Here is a 16,312-nt window from a genome sequence, read left to right on the forward strand (position 1 = left end):
AGTTACCTACATTTTAGATTAAATTAAAAATAAGAATTATTCAATTCTTGGAAGCACGTTTTGAAAAAAATAGACAAAATATTCAAATTAGTATTCATATTCTGAATTTTTGAAAGTCTTCCTTTCTCTTTAAAGTTTAGGTGCTTTTTTCGAAACAATATTGTTTAATTGATAACTGAAAGTCAAATATTTTAGTTTTCTTCCGGACTCATAATGTTCAAGTGTAAAACGTGTTGTCTATAAAGAGCACAAAGAACATCGCATAAGTAAACGGGTCGCTATAACACAACAGAAACAAGATAAGGCAATCTGCAGGGAACACGGACTTCTCACGAACCTGTCCCCGAGTGGCTTGGTAGTGAGAATCTACCATAGTAACATTTAAACTTACGTGAAAGAATCACATTCTAATTGTAGACAGACCAGTTCATTATACAGTTCAATAAAAACAGTGCGGGTGATGGCACTTTTCAATCGACAACACAACCCTTCACACCTCCAGTTCTCATTGCTCGTAGCGCGGTATACGCTTCATTTGCATTGGTTGACTATTGGTTGATAACTTCATTAAACCTGGCTATAAATAAAGGAGTTGTTCAGCTAGGAGTGCTAGATGTTTAATCGCCGGACTAAACGAGGTGGAGTCGTGCACGAAGGATTGACATTCTGATTTCGAAAAGCTTGTAACTAAATTAGAAACAGATATGGTGAGGTGTTAACAAATTTTACTTTTTTTATTTTGTAAATTGTATCGCAATGATTTAATATAATATTTTGATGTAGACATATGTAAAATGTTCCGATGAAATTTTCTCGATAACTATTCATCGTAGAGCACTAAACTTTCAATTTTCTATCCAACGGTACTAAATGTAAGAGGTTATCTCTAATAAGTCCGGAGTTATTGCCATTAGACTGCTCCGGGTGCCAAAAATCGACCAAAATCTCGACAAAAATCAAAAAAATCTTCAACTTTAAAATTGATCTATTTTACGTTTTTTTTAAATTTCTAGAGGTCTTAAAGACTCAAATAAGTGCATAAAATGTTATTGGGTCAAGTTTCAAAAATTTTGAATTTTTTGAATTTTTGAAGATGAGCGGTAGTAAAATCGTAAAAATAGTCAATTTACCTTAAGTCGTAAAAACGCTTGAAATATGATTTTTCAGACGTAAAATTACGCGCTGAACACGATGCAACAAGTTAAAATACTCTACGATGCATAGTTTTTGAGATATTGTAAGAATAAGGGTAAAAGTATAAGCGATTTTGACCAAAAATCAACATTTTTTTATTCTTATGAAAAACTAGTACTACATGTAAAATTAACCGGAGAACACGCCTGTATAAACCCTGTTGACCTAAGACTCATAGTTTTTGAGATATGATTTTTTTTTTTGAAAAAACTAAAAATGCCTTTGTACCCGGAACCATAACCCGGAGCGACTTCCGGTTTGCGCCAATAAATAGATAATTTCAAGCTACTTTTAATGTTTTTTAGCTCTTTGCTCTAAATCTTATAGTTTCGTAGAAAAACGCGTTTAAAATTTCACAATTTTGATAATTTTCACTTTTTGAACGGCGATTACGGCCAAACTATTAGACTTAGAGCAATCAGTCCAACTCCATCGTAATCAGCGTAAGAAAATCTATCGACTGAGGCCAAAGCCAAGTCGATATCTCGCAAAAAAAATTTCAATTTTTAAACGCCGATTACGGCGAAACTAAAGGAGATAGCCCAATGTGGTTGGTAAATTCGTAATTAGCGCGTCAAAATCTATCGGATAAGATAGGTTTAAATTGAATCTGAGACATGTTTAAGAACACTAGTTTTTAAGGGGGGGGTGTTAACAATTTTTTCGTTTTTTTTATTTTGCAAATTGCGGCAAAACTGTGTCTCAATCACATAATATTTTGACCTAAACCTATGTAAAATGTTCCGGGGAATCGATTGGCGTAAATTAAATTGCAAAATTCGTAGTAGTTTTGAAGTTATAGTCGGATTTAAATTCTCGATATTTTTGAATTTATCAGAAATTTTCTCGATAACTATTCATRGTAGAGCACTGAAATTTTTAGTATATAATAGAAAATTCAATTTTCTATCCAACGGTACCAAATATAAGAGGTTATCTCTAATAAGTCCGGAATTATTGCCATTAGACTGCTCCGGGTGCCAAAAATCGACCAAATCTCGACAAAAATCAAAAAAAAATTATCTTTAAAATTGATCTATTTTACGTTTTTTACCTTTCTAGAGGTCTTAAGGACTCAAATAAATGCAGAAAACGACATTGGGTCTAGTTTCAAAAATTTTGAATTTTTTGAGTTTTTGAAGGTGAGCCGTAGTAAAATCGTCAAAATAGTCAATTTATCTTAAGTCGTAAAAACGGTTGAAATATGGTTTTCTTGACGTAAAATTACTCGCTGAACACGATTCAACTAGTTAGAATACTCTACGATGCATAGTTTTTGAGATATTGAGTAATAAAGTTAAGAATAAGGGTAAAACTATAAGCACTATATCCGATTTTAACCAAAAATCTAAATTTTTTGATTCTTATGAAAAACTAGTACTATATGTAAAATTAACCGCCCGATAACATCGTTTTGACCTAGGACTCATAGTTTTTGAGATATGATTTTTTTTTTGAAAAAACTAAAAATGCCTTTGTACCCGGAACCATAACCCGGAGCGACTTCCGGTTTGCGCCAGTAAATAGACAATTTTAAGCTAATTTTAATGGTTTTTACCCCTTTGCTCTAAGTTCTATAGTTTCGTAGAAAAACGCGTTTAAAGTTTCACAATTTTGACAATTTTCACTTTTTGAACGGCGATTACGGCCAAACTATTAGACTTAGAGCAATCAGTCCAACTCCATCGTAATCAGCGTAAGAAAATCTATCGATTGAGACTAAAGCCAAGTCGATATCTCGCAAAAAAAAAATTGAATTTTTAAACGCCGATTACGGCGAAACTAAAGGAGATAGCCCAATGTGGTTGGTAAATTCGTAATTAGCGCGTCAAAATCTATCGGATAAGATAGGTTTAAATCGAATCTGAGACATGTTCAAAAACACTAGATTTTAAGGGGGGGTGTTYACAAATTTTTACTTTTTTTTATTTTGTAAATTGCGGCAAAACTGTGTCTCAATGACATAATATTTTGACCTAAACCGATGTAAAATGTTCCGGGGAATCGATTGGCGTCAATTAAACTGCAAAATTCGTAGTAGTTTTGAAGTTATAGTCGGATTTAAATTCTCGATATTTTTGACTTTATCAGAAATTTTCTCGATAACTATTCATCGTAGAGCACTGAAATTTTTAATATATGATAGAAAATTCAATTTTCTATCCAACGGTGCCAAATATAGGAGGTTATTTCTAATAAGTCCAGAGTTATTGCCATTAGACCGCTCGGGGTGCCAAAAATCGACCAAAATCTCGACAAAAATCAAAAAAAATTTCAACTTTACATTTCTAGAGATATTAAAGACTCAAAAAAGTGCATAAAATGTTATTGGGTCAAGTTTAAAAAAATTTGAATTTTTTGAGTTTTCGAAGGTGAGCGGTAGTAAAATCGTAAAAATAGTGAATTTACCTTAAGTCGTAAAAACGCTTAAAATATGGTTTTCTAGACGTAAAATTACGCGCTGAACACGATGCAACAAGCTAAAATACTCTAACATAGTTTTTGAGATATTGATTGAGATATTGAGAATACGCCGGTACAAACTGTTTCGACCTAGGAATCTTTAACATCATCTTCGGAGAAGCTAGTTCGCCTGTAATTAAAAACCGATGTTTGTTCGCTTTCTCCTGGTAAAGCACGGCTGTTTCGGCGCATAGTTGGCCACATGTTCTAGTCTGATAATATTAATTTAATCAAGTTTCCACATCAACTTGATATGGGAATCCTATTATGCTTTACATGGACATTCAATTAGTAAAACCACGGTATTTCATTACGTGAAGTTAATGAAGTGACGTCAGCAGCGGTTAGGCCAGGTGATTATCAATCATCTTGCCGTGACGGTCCGGGTTCCACTAGTAAAGACCGATTGACCTCATGCTGGGACCTAAACGACGGCTTAAAACTCCCACACCCTTCTCAACAATCGAAAAAATTGACGAATAGACATCGCTTTGTTAGTTATTCCGTCTTTGGGATTAGCTATTTGTAGAGAAAAGTGATAGAAATTGAAGAAGAAGTGGAACACCACTCCTAAAAGACTTTTTGTTTTAAATACCTTTATTTATGGCGACCTTTCTAGCTTTACCAACTGTTATACAAAAAAGTTTCTAAATTTTTTATTAGCCACCCATCATTTTTAAAGGTCATTCCTTGCCATTCACACTCACTCGTCACCCCACTCCATAGTGCTTTTAGTAGTTTTAACAAATTATCTATTCAAGATAAGCCGGCTAAGTAACATTGCTCATAAACAGTTGCGTTAGAACAGCTGTCACAGTTGCCTAAATCTTACTTACATTCAAAGAAACTAAGAAACAAACAAAAATTCGTTGAAACTAAAATAGTAATCAATTCATTAAAAAAAAAACGAAATAAGCTAGTTTTGAGATAATTTTCAAAATCTTAGAAGATTGCAACTAGAGATCTTTCTTATGAAAAGTCTGTTTTTTCTAATAGAAATGCCAAACAGCCTCATTCATGGTAATTTTAATAAAGGAAGTTGGCAGTTCCAGTTTTTTTTAAATTAATTTGAAAACAATGTCATTAAACGTCAACACAAGAAATCGTCTAAAAAAATTTAGAGACGAAACACCAAAAAAGGAACAAATTCGGTTCCGATACCAGTTTTTAGAAATTTGGAAACAAATAGTTCGCAAGCAGGAAGTTAGAAAAAGGGCCCGTCAAAATGTAGACGCAATTTGTAATGCAGGTTTGCTAAACATTCTCAATTTTTAACAAGAAATTTACAAGAATACAAAATCAACATGAATGAGAAAGAAGCTCGGAAAGAACGCAATTAAATTAGTGTCTTGTGCATCGTTTTTGAGGAACGAGTTAAAAAAGTAACAATTTTGAAACTAAAGCTGAAGAAGAATTTATAAAATGCATCAACTTTGAGCTCATTTCATTAAATTACACAAAATTTATTGCCAATCATCATAATACCTACTTGTATCTTTTGCTAAATAACTTTTTTTGTATATACATCCTTTTTCTTCAAAGTTTTTGTAGCAAGAACCTCATTTTTGTCCAAAACATTGTACTTACTTTTGGTGTGTTACTATCAAAATTATTAGCACTGAATTCTGTCTTTAGACCTTAGGTAATGATTGATGTCTGTCCTCAGGTATTCAATGATAGCACTTTCAAAGAGCAAACAAACACAAGATTCATAAAAGTCAAAATTTTGACATCTCAATTTTTTAACAAAATTTCTAGAGACAAAAACAAAGATAAAACAAAATTTAGGGCTATGGAAACAAACTACCAATTTTTTCACCAAAATTTGGACTTGATAATTTACACCGTCGTCTGCGTTGATTGACAGTAAATAAAGTCTGGGCAATAGGACAAAATCCTGAACTTGTCAAAATCGTAAATTCCGGTAGATGACGCGCGCGTTATACTCCGAAGGAAACTGTAATTCGTAAAATTTGAAAATTTGCAGGAAATTAAATGTCACAATTGTTGACACGTTTAATAAAATATTGATCTGTCATACAACTAATACATTTTTTTAGCTTAAGAAGCGCAGTATCAATATCTTTCAGACGTAACATTATAATTTTTAAAATGCCAAGTATCCGAACTTGCTGTGTTCCAAACTGTGGGCAAGCGGAGAAAGAGGGTGTTATTTTACATCAATTTCCAAAAAGTAGAAATAAAAAAAAAAAACGAATGGCTTAAGAGAATATTTGGTACCAGCGGCAATATACCCCCATATTCCATGATTTGTGGAAAACACATTGAAATAACGAGCTATTATAAAAACAAAAAATTGTTACCAAATGCAGTTCCATCCTTGCTCTTGAATTATAAAAGAATTACTCGTTTTCAGGTAATCTCTACCACTTTCATTAATTCAGAACTTAAGCCGTTAGAAACGCCTGCACCGTGTCTCCAATCTCCAGAGTCATTTGACAAAAACTATACGATTTCAAATCCATTTCGATTTGATTTTGATCAACAAAGCGATTTAAAAGTAGGTGATACTCATGATTTTGATTTAAAAAATGTTTCAGATGCAATAAGTTCGGCAGAAAAATTTGTCTTACTAGATAAAATTCAAAATTTAGAAAAAAAGTTACAGGAAGCAAATGTAAGATTTCAAAAGTTGAATAAGCTGTATGAAAATAAACTTGAAAAACTAAAGAGAATACAAGAAAAAATTGACAATTACAGTAAAGGTCAACATTGTGTAGTGAAAATTGAGTCAGATGCAAAGGACTTAGAACCTTTATTTTAGAACTTTTTTATTTTTACTTACTTTACTTAATTTTTTAATTTGTTTCAGGATCGTGGTTTTCTCAAAACAGAAAAATGGTAGAGAATAAAATTAATCCTAGTGTTTTTTATTTGAAGTATTGAACTTATAATAAAGAGTTATTGTAATATGTTAATGCTCTTGTAAATTTGTAAAGATTAAAAATAACTATCTAACCCAAATGTAAATCTTAATTTTTGTAAATAAATAAAATTATATTTGCGTATAAAATGTTTTAATTTTTGATGTTTTTAGTCTAGTTCTTAGAAAAAAACACAAAAGTAAATTTTTGTATTCAAAAATTTATCAAGGTTTCAAACCAAAATGTACAATTCCATTAGACTACAGGCTCGTCGCTCCCCCAACGGCCATTTTTTGGCATTGCCCAGACTTTTATTACTGTCAATCAACGCAGACGACGATTTACACTTAAAGAAAAAACAGACTTTACAATGTTGTGAACAAAAATGGGTTTGTTACTAGAAAAATTTTAATAAAAAACGGTGCTTATACAAAAAAACGTTATTTTGCAAAAGATACAAGAAGGGTTTATGAAGATCGGAAATAATTTTGTGTAATTTATTGAAATGAGCTTAAAATTGATGCATTTTCTAAATTCTCCTTTGGCAAGAAAAGTTTAGTTTATTTACAAAATGTAGTTTAAAAAAGTTGTAGATTTCTTGGAGAAGAAATCTGGTTTTGTTCGTCATCTTTCGAGGTCAGGTCATTACTTTGGTGCATTACATGAACTAGCACAGCTTTGTCGGCGATGGATACGTTGTCGTTGCAATATAAGCGTTAAGCAGTAAACATATAGACTGCATTCTCTGTCCAATTTAAGTATAAAGCCAAGTAGGTTTAATTAAAAATGTCTGCCGCACTAATCGCCTCCATAATTCCGCTAATGTAACGAGCAGCGGCGGCGGGGGCCGCGCAATCAGATACAGTTTTGTGTAATTTAATTATATTAGAAAGTCGGACCGTTTGGAGTATTCGCAGGGCGGTCAGCTAATTATAAGAGTGGCGTGGTAAGTGGGGGGACCACGGGGTGTGGGCCAACAGCTGTTCCCGACTGGGGTTCCATATGTACGAGCCGTTCCAACCCGGTCTTGATTAGGCTTCTGCTTAATTAATAACCCCCCCTATTCCTACGCGTTCTCATTTCCTTCGTTATTCTCGCGTGTCGAGAGATTGGACTTTCATTTACATTTCACCCTACGTAGAAAAATAACGCGTAGATAATTCCGGCCGACGCCGGACCTGGAACCCTCCCTACGCACCCCAACACCGGAGAATTATATGCTTCGCTCGGAATGCTCGGAAATACGTATGTTTATGTACGAGAAACTAATCAAATCTAAATATGCGATAGCCAACTTCAATATCTAAACTTCAAAACACTCACTTGGAGTAGAGATTTTATACTGCGCTACAAAGAGTGAAAAAACTATCTACGTTTGAAACGAACTTAAAACCGATAGAAAACCTACAATCTAATCACAACATACCTATGGATTCCAGTCAAGATTAGGAAAAGAACAAATGCACGAACCTGAAACACAAAAGAAAAACATTAAATTGTTGTAAATTAATTGAAATCTATTTTAATAATTGACTTATGTCACATTAACGAACATAAAATCGTTAATGCAGAATAGTTTTTTTTGTAGCGTGTACACAAGGTCGTCACTTAAACTCTAGTGTTAACGTACCTAATTACGATTTATTGCTGACGAAAAATAAAGTAGAATGGTTTCCTGTAAACTACTCAAAAAAAACTGTTAAAACTCAAAAAAAAATAAGGAACGACAATATTGCTAACTGGTTATTAAAATACAATAGAGCCCCTCTATAACGAGAACTCAAGGGGCCAACGTATTTGCTCGTTAGAACCGATTTTCGGATAATAAAAGTTTTTAAACATGTACTATGCAAATTATTTTATTAAATACGAATATTAAAGAAGTTTAAAATAATATTTAAGAAAAAATCTGTAATTTTTGTTTGTTTTTTGTAATGAAGCATTTTTATCTTATCAATTGCACTTTCCAATTTTACAAGGCTATTTTAAAAGACATCGTGGTTAGGTGGAAGCACCCAATAACAAAAAATTTCATCTCTAGAGAATCCCCAATTTTTTCTGCAAATTGTTCTACTTTTTCTTTTAACTTGGCCACACTTATGGGCACATTGGATTCGCGACTCACTTTGAACCATTTAAGAACGGCTTTATCTAATTTACCATTTTTAGCAGTTTGTACTTCTTCACTTTTGACGAAAATTCACCAGTTGAACTCGTAATCTTTTAAAATTGTTGCTAATGTAGAATTGGCTAAATTTTTCTCTTTGCAGATTACAGCTTGTTTTTACCACTTTCAAACTCTGTTATTATTGATATTTTTTCTTTGATAGAAAACGTTTTTCTTTTCGAGGACGACATATTGATACAGAAATACGAAGTGTTCTCTGCTTGAAAAGTTATTCAAGACTGAGAAAGTGAGAAAAATAAGACCATTAGCGCGCAAAAACAACATTTCCAATAAAATTCTGGTACACAATACGTAATGGAGACTCGCAAAATTTTTATTTCTTCTAGAAACTCTCGTTATAACCGATCTGTTTCCGAAATTTCTCAAAATTTTACCGATCTTGGACAGAATAAAAGTTTTGTTATATTCACCTCAATTCCAGAAAAATACTCACAATAGAGGAAGAATTTTACATAGAGTAGTATACAAAACGGCAAGGGACTAGACGATTTACTCGTTATAGCCAATTTTGTACCACTGTAACACTAGAATTTTGCAAAAACTTTTTATTGCTATACAAATTCACGTAATTCCTAAAAATTTGTTAATTTGTTTACAGTTCCCAAATAATTTAAGAAATGCCTTCTAAAATAGCTTGTTGGCTGATTTAAAGATGTGGCACAAGTTGCGTGCAAATCAGGTCAATTTCGTGATGCCGAATGAAGAGAAAAATGGATAATCGGCTGTAATTTCACAGGCCACCTCATATTAAACCATCTCATAAATTCAATACCGTATAACACATGAACACACACAGAGTGTACCATGTAATATGAAGAAGTTGACCGTCTGCATGCGATCTTCGCAGTCTGTGCCACACACAGACTTCGTATTATTTCCAAGGTCCCTGCCGAAACCCGAAAATATTTATTTATACGAGGGCTGATTAGAAAACAATTATCCGACAAACCGATAATACGACTAAATAAAACAGTCGTTTAAACAAATGCTAATTTATGACTCTTTAACCACAAGCGGATTTAGAAAAAATGCTTGAATTATGCACCTATTACAAATTATATAAATTACAAAAGTTGTTCAATACAAAGGTAAGGATAAAATATCATTCGGAATTATTGTAAGAATGTAATTTCGTATGATTTGATGTCGATTCATAAAAGTAAAAAATCCTGTTAGCTCATAAATACGTAATTAACCTGACAAAAATAGCGATTGAAGCAATTTCCATAATAATAACGATGATAGTACCAACGTCATTACCATTACTTCAAATTGTTTAAATAAAATAGACGCAGTTTATTGACTAAGTGCGAATAAGTAATTCCATATTCGAGTAGAACATTTAAGACATGTAAGAATATTTTCATTAATCTTTAGGGACACAAAAGCTGCCAAAAACTCGCGATCGAAACTTCTAAGATTTTTTCAATATTTCAATATGAAAATATACTACTACAAAAAATTAAAGGAACAAAAAATATTTCCAATTTTTTTGGTGATTTTTGAAAGGCTGTAACTCATCGAAAAATGGTCGTACAGTTGGAGACAAAATACTTTGGTCGTAAAGCATCCTTTAGGACTGTTAACCTTATTTTTATCTACTGTCAATCATAGTTGACAAGTTGTACATATTTTTGATAGGAAAATATAATAGTTGTCATTAATTTGAAATTGTCATTCATTTTAACGTTAAAGCTTGAATTACATTACAGTGTCAAAAAAGTGACGATCAAAGTATTTTGTCTCCAACTGTATCTGGATTTAAAAAAAAAAACATTTTGTAGCTTTACGTTTCTAGTTTTGAAATCTTTTGGCAAATATTTATTTCTTTGCTACGGTTATCACGCAATTCTAAGAAATAGTGCAAGAAAAGAAAATTCTAAATTTTTATGGTTTTGTTTTTGGTCCACAGACGTGGAGATTTTTTTCTTAGTTAAGTCAATTCATAGGCCGGATAGTATGTTTGTTTACCTTTTTTCATATTCTTTTAACGTTAATTTGTCGCTGAGATATCTGACTTTAAATGAAAAAGGATCATTGATATCTCAGCAACCAATGACCACACAAAGAATATAAGGGAAGTGTCAAAAACTGGAATAAATGTCTTATAAGAACCTTTTATGATTTTTTTGGAAAATAATTTTTTTGTCACCTTTAACAATAATTTAAAGAAAAGAGAAAAAAGTAACTTTTTACTTTTTTATTCACTAATATTGATGGGGAACTAATTTTTTTACGTGTTTTTACAGCTTAAAGTCCTCGAACCGATTGATCAAAGTTTTGCAAAAGAACTAAAGAAACAATTGCACATATTTTGTTTCTGAATATTGCCTAATCTTCATCAAAATTAAAAAAAAAAAAAACATTTTTTTCGACTTGTTTACAATTTTGCATTAGTTATTTGCTAAAAATAAAAAAATTAAACAAAATTTGTTTTTTGATTATTTTTTGAAAATTTGTAAAAACATTTAACTTCAAGAAACAGTACCTACTGATTAATTTTTGGAAAAAAAAATCAAACGTTTTTTTGAATTTTTTTCGACTTTTTTTTTCAAATTAACTAATGCAGAATTGTAAAAGAAAGCTGAAAAAAATTTTTTTTTCTCGCGCTATTAGAATTACGTGATAACCGTAACACAGAAAAAATATTTGCCAAAAAATCTCAAAACTAGAAACTTAAAGCTTCAGAATGTTTTTTTTTTTTAATCTAGATACGACCATTTTTCGATGGTCTTTCAAAAATCACCAAAAAATTTAGGAAAATTTTCTTGGAGCAGTGTGCATGATCAAAATTTTCATACTAGAATGGTAAAAAGTAATTGATATTATACATATCAAACATTTCAGTCTTAAAATAAAAAACAACATTTTTATTTGTTAAGAGAGCTATGAGTAGATTCTTTAAAAGATCGTAAATTTCCGTCATCTGCTGGTCCTTGTAGCAGTTTGTATTATAAAGAACCAGTTTAAATGAATTAGCAGCTTCGAAATCCACCCATTTGGAGCACCTGTTTTAATTAACCAATCCGTTGACCTGCACACTTTGGTCATTCGGTAGACGAATTAAATGTTTGGTAAAAAATCGCGACACATAACTAACACCAGGCCGCACTTAAGCCCAATATTCCTGCAATCCATACACCAAATAAAATTCCAATTTGAACAAAACGTTGAGCGACCATGCCGGGCCAATTTATTTTGATTGCGTCCCCCGCCGTTTTGATTTCATTAAGGGTGTCATCGCACTATTGGCGGACTCGCCGCCATAAATGAAACATATAGAACCTGACATGTACACACATAACGTAACACGAGTCTCGTATATAAAACTAAATTAAATTTTGTATTTTCATACTACAGGACAATAGTCTGATTATACGCAAAACGAAGGCAGCTCTTGACGGTATTTGCTCGACGCTTAGCGCCGAGACTGGGGTATTTGCTAAATGCGTTAAGAGATTTTAAAAGCAGACTTGAGTAGATCGGTTAACTCTTCTTCCACTCGGGTTGTCGCGTGGCGAATTTTTCACACGATCCTCGAAATTCGACACTGAATAAAGTGTTGTGGCATTAGTTGCGCAATTGAAGCCGGAAAGTCGTACCGTGACAACTGCACACCGTGATATTAAAATATATTATTTAGTCATCCCACGCTTTTTGAACATTTTATCGGTTATAATCCGAGAGGATTTTGTCAAGCGAAAAATAATAGTGCACCTTGCTGGTCGGTTATAAACCACTCAGCGTAAAATCTCACAGATATTGTCTAACATTAAGTCATTAACCTCCACACTTTACGGAAATTAACCTCGGAATTTCAAGTGTTTAGAAAAATTGCAAAAAACAATAGATTTCTGGATAACTTGTTGCCTCTTTATGCTTATCGACGGTTCAAGATCCGCGTGAATTTCTACATGCATAATGTATTTAGCAGAGGAACCTACTATGCATCCAACGTGAATACATATTACATTTATCAAAACATTGTATTTCAGTTTAAATAGACTTCCTGTTTTTAGAAAGTTATGTTTTTTATTGCGTTTTTGGATTACTCAAGTGATTTAGAGAGAGTTTTCATTAGCCTTCCCTATACTTAAGTTTAACCGTTTTCGAAATATGTAGACCTTTTTAAAATTTAGATCTTTCCTTTGGTGTATTCAGAATTGGAGAAATAATTTACAACCCGCCAAAATGTAAGGTTACGTTAGGAAACATCAAATACCCTTAACTCAATTTTTCTAAATGAAACACCCCAATTTTTTTCTTCACTTCTTCACTTCTTCACAATGGAGGAGAATTTATTTCTGCTTGAAACTGTATAACATTCCCTATACCTATGTTTGATAGTTTTTAAGTTATAGTAACTTCCTTTGATATTGTGAGAAATTCATTAGCCATAGCTACTTTAGCATAGGTTGTCATAATAATAAAAAAAAAATAGAATATCAAAGTTATTCAAATTTAGATTAAAAAATTTAATTTGTATTTACGAAAAAATAACACAATTGTCAAAAAAACTTGGCGTTTTTTCAGTGAGAAATATTTCCATGTCAAACTACCATAGATAGTAATAAATTTCTTCCATTGTAAAAAAAGTTGAAATAACTTGGAAATCATTGAATTTAGGTATAGGGAAGTTGATATAGATCGACGCAGAATTAAATTCTCTTTCATTTTACAAAGAAGAAATTGGGCCTTCCATTTGAAAAAAAAACGGTTACGGGTAATTGAAGATTCCCAAACGTAACCTTAAATTTTGGAGGTTTGTTAATTTTTTTTCCAATTATAAATACACGAAAGAAAACATCTAACCTTTCGTCTTCATATGCCCAAATACGATTTGAAAATAATTAAAAATGGTAGAGTTATCGATTTTTGGAGAAGAAGATGCAAATTAAAAACAAATTAATTAAAGTCTAAATATTTCATATGGCTATAAGCAAAATTTTAGATAAATATCACTGTTAGAATCCCAATACTTCTAATGTGGGGTTTAGCCAGCACAGCCGTTATTATACTGTATACTACGTATTTGTTGTTTTTTTATAAAAATTTTAAATCGAAAATCAAAAATAAATACATAGTAACTTATTATGTCCGTTTTAATTCCTTTTCATACAACCCAAATACTGTCCACTGCGATTTCATAATAACAGAAGAATAAACAAACATCACATCTCTGTAGTCTTAGTCAAGTATCCAAATATTCATTAATAAGTCAACTTTGCTCATATTCATGATATAAAAGTTTCACACTAATGAACGATTAAAACAAACATTAGCAACGCGTTAAAATTGTAGGAATTTAAAGACAAAAACTAGTTTCTAATATTTTGTGAATGAAACTTCACACGAATTTTGACTTTGATAATAGATTATGAAATTTTGATAGATTTATCGATAAGTTAAACAAAAAAATACATATGGCCTGAAAAAGTTTGCTTTTGTATCCAGGAGAACGGTTGATCAATATTTTAGAAAATTCATAGTTTAGATTTTTATTTGTAAAAAAATCGAAACAAATATATTTATGTATAAATTTTTATCAGCTTTTAATATCATATTAGATTACAAAAAAATACAAAATACTAGAAAAAAGTTTAAAAGTGAACCCTATTTTTCTTTCATGTTTATAAGTACTTTGTCTCACTAAACTCCAAATGTAGTCCCCCATCATATTGGTCCTGATAACGGTGTTCGAAGTCTATGATGTCTTAATGAAAATGTTCTTCTTGTTCTTCCAATTTATCTAAATGAGCATAGTCCATAGTTTTAAAGTCTTCTAACATTTTATCAACTAGCTCTCGGTAATTTGCAATTTTGTTATTCCCTAAAAACCCCAAAAACTACTCCTTTAAAACTGTTCCAACTTTTTTGTTGAGCACTGGTAAGTAATTTTGGAAATTCTTCACTGACAAAAAGTTTTTTTTATTTGTGGATCAACAAAAATTCCAGCTTTACCTTGGTTTCTGACAACTTTGGAAAAAAGTTTTTTAAAAATGTAAAAGGTTCAGATCTTTCATCTAGCTTTTTTACGAATCGTTTCATAAGGCCTAACTTGATGTGCAAAGGCAGCATTAATACATTTTCAGGTTCAGCAATAGGTTCACCTTTAACGTTTAGTTTCCCAATACAAAATTCAGTTCTTAGTGGCCATGATTGCTGAATATAGTGTTGAGCATCTGCTCTACTATCCCACAAACAGAGATAACAGGATATTTTGTGTATCCACCCTGTAGTCCCATACCTCTTTAAATATGATAACCCAAGAAATAGGGTTTATTATCATAACTACAACAAAAGCAAACTTTTTAAGGAAAGCGTAGTGAATGGAAAAATCATAAAATAAATTTTAGGGCAAATACATTTTTTTTCAATGTAGAGTTGTGTCTCTATCAAAAAATTGGTCATTGATGTGGTTAAAATCTTTCCGCTAATTAATTTGTGTTGTCTCCCAGGATCTATAAGATAAGAAAATATCTGATTTAAACTTTTAAGTTTGTAAGTGGCCGTGTGGGAGGTCCAACGGTGTTTGGTTACGAGTGTCCTTGCTTCAAGGTGGTGTCGCTTGGTCCTCTGATGAAATAAAGGACTCCCCGAGCAAAGTTCCGCCACAAAATGAAAACAAAATGTTGCAATTATCTGTTTATAATAGGCGGAGTTTGCGGCTGAGTTAATGGTACAGACGGAGAGTTCATCACGTTATATATTTACGTCACGGCAACGATATTATGTGCAGCAATTAAACGTTTCAGATTCAAGTGGGAACACAAGGCTTGACCATTCATCCATGTCGCGGGTATACACCACGTCCTGGAATATCTCCCGATTTCATCCGCCGACAAAGACGAAAGCGGCCGAACGTGAACCGCAAAATCACAATCACGAAACGAGTTTCTTATTACATTAACCAGCAATTAACTTTACATGTTTTGTTAATAATACCTCAGGAAAATATGCGATGATAGCGGAGCGAAAGAACTCTAGGCTCTTACACGGGCCCACAAACAAAACGAGAGTTAATTCAAATGTTAACACGAATTAAAGCGAATGACTAGTGCATTTCTGTTCTTTGTGCTTTCTTTAAACATGGGAAAATTGCAATACAACAATTAGTTTCATCATTTCGAGGGTAGCAGTACACAATCATTAACAACCTATAATCAAGTATTACTTTTGTGTATCTTATTAAGTTACCCTCCCTGACAAAAAATAAGAACATCGTTAGCTCCAAAACTTCACCTGTGCTCCAGGCCCGTAACTAGAAACAATTTTTAAGTAGGGAGCCCAAAATTTTTAGTGGGGCATAGTTCTGCAGTTTTGTATAGTACATGTTTATAACTAATTTACTGAAAAGTTCCAAAATAAAAATAGTAAATATTATGAATCTTCTATTTTCGTTTAGCGGTTTATGAATTTCAAAACAAACTTAAAAATTAAAATGGGTACATTTTTAGATTGAACCAAAAGTAACGCAAAAAATTTATAGCACTGTTAGTGGTCGTTTTTCAAAAAAATCCTCGAATAGGTCAACTGTATTTTTTTAAACGCTATATTTTAACATTATAGTGATATTTATGTA

The 16,312-nt window shown here is 32.1% G+C and overlaps 1 protein-coding gene across 3 annotated transcripts in view; it reads right to left on the reverse strand.

The window, feature by feature from the left end:
* The window catches only part of LOC123013396 (LIM domain transcription factor LMO4-B), a 189,831-nt gene that overhangs the window by 90,624 nt on the left and 82,895 nt on the right, over positions 1–16,312 (reverse strand). Inside the window, exon 1 of one of the 3 annotated variants that reach the window (XM_044411887.1) lies at positions 7,969–8,012. The exons of the other annotated variants lie outside the window; for them this stretch is intronic. The gene's annotated coding sequence lies outside the window, so the exon portion shown is untranslated. Of the gene's footprint in view, positions 1–7,968; positions 8,013–16,312 lie in introns of those variants that run through there. 3 annotated transcript variants of the gene reach the window in all.

The sequence above is a fragment of the Tribolium madens genome, unplaced genomic scaffold (assembly GCF_015345945.1).
Source record: "Tribolium madens isolate multiple individuals breed KSU strain unplaced genomic scaffold, Tmad_KSU_1.1 Scaffold_96;HRSCAF=242;Tcas5.2_LG5, whole genome shotgun sequence".
Classification (NCBI taxonomy): Eukaryota; Metazoa; Arthropoda; class Insecta; order Coleoptera; family Tenebrionidae; genus Tribolium; species Tribolium madens.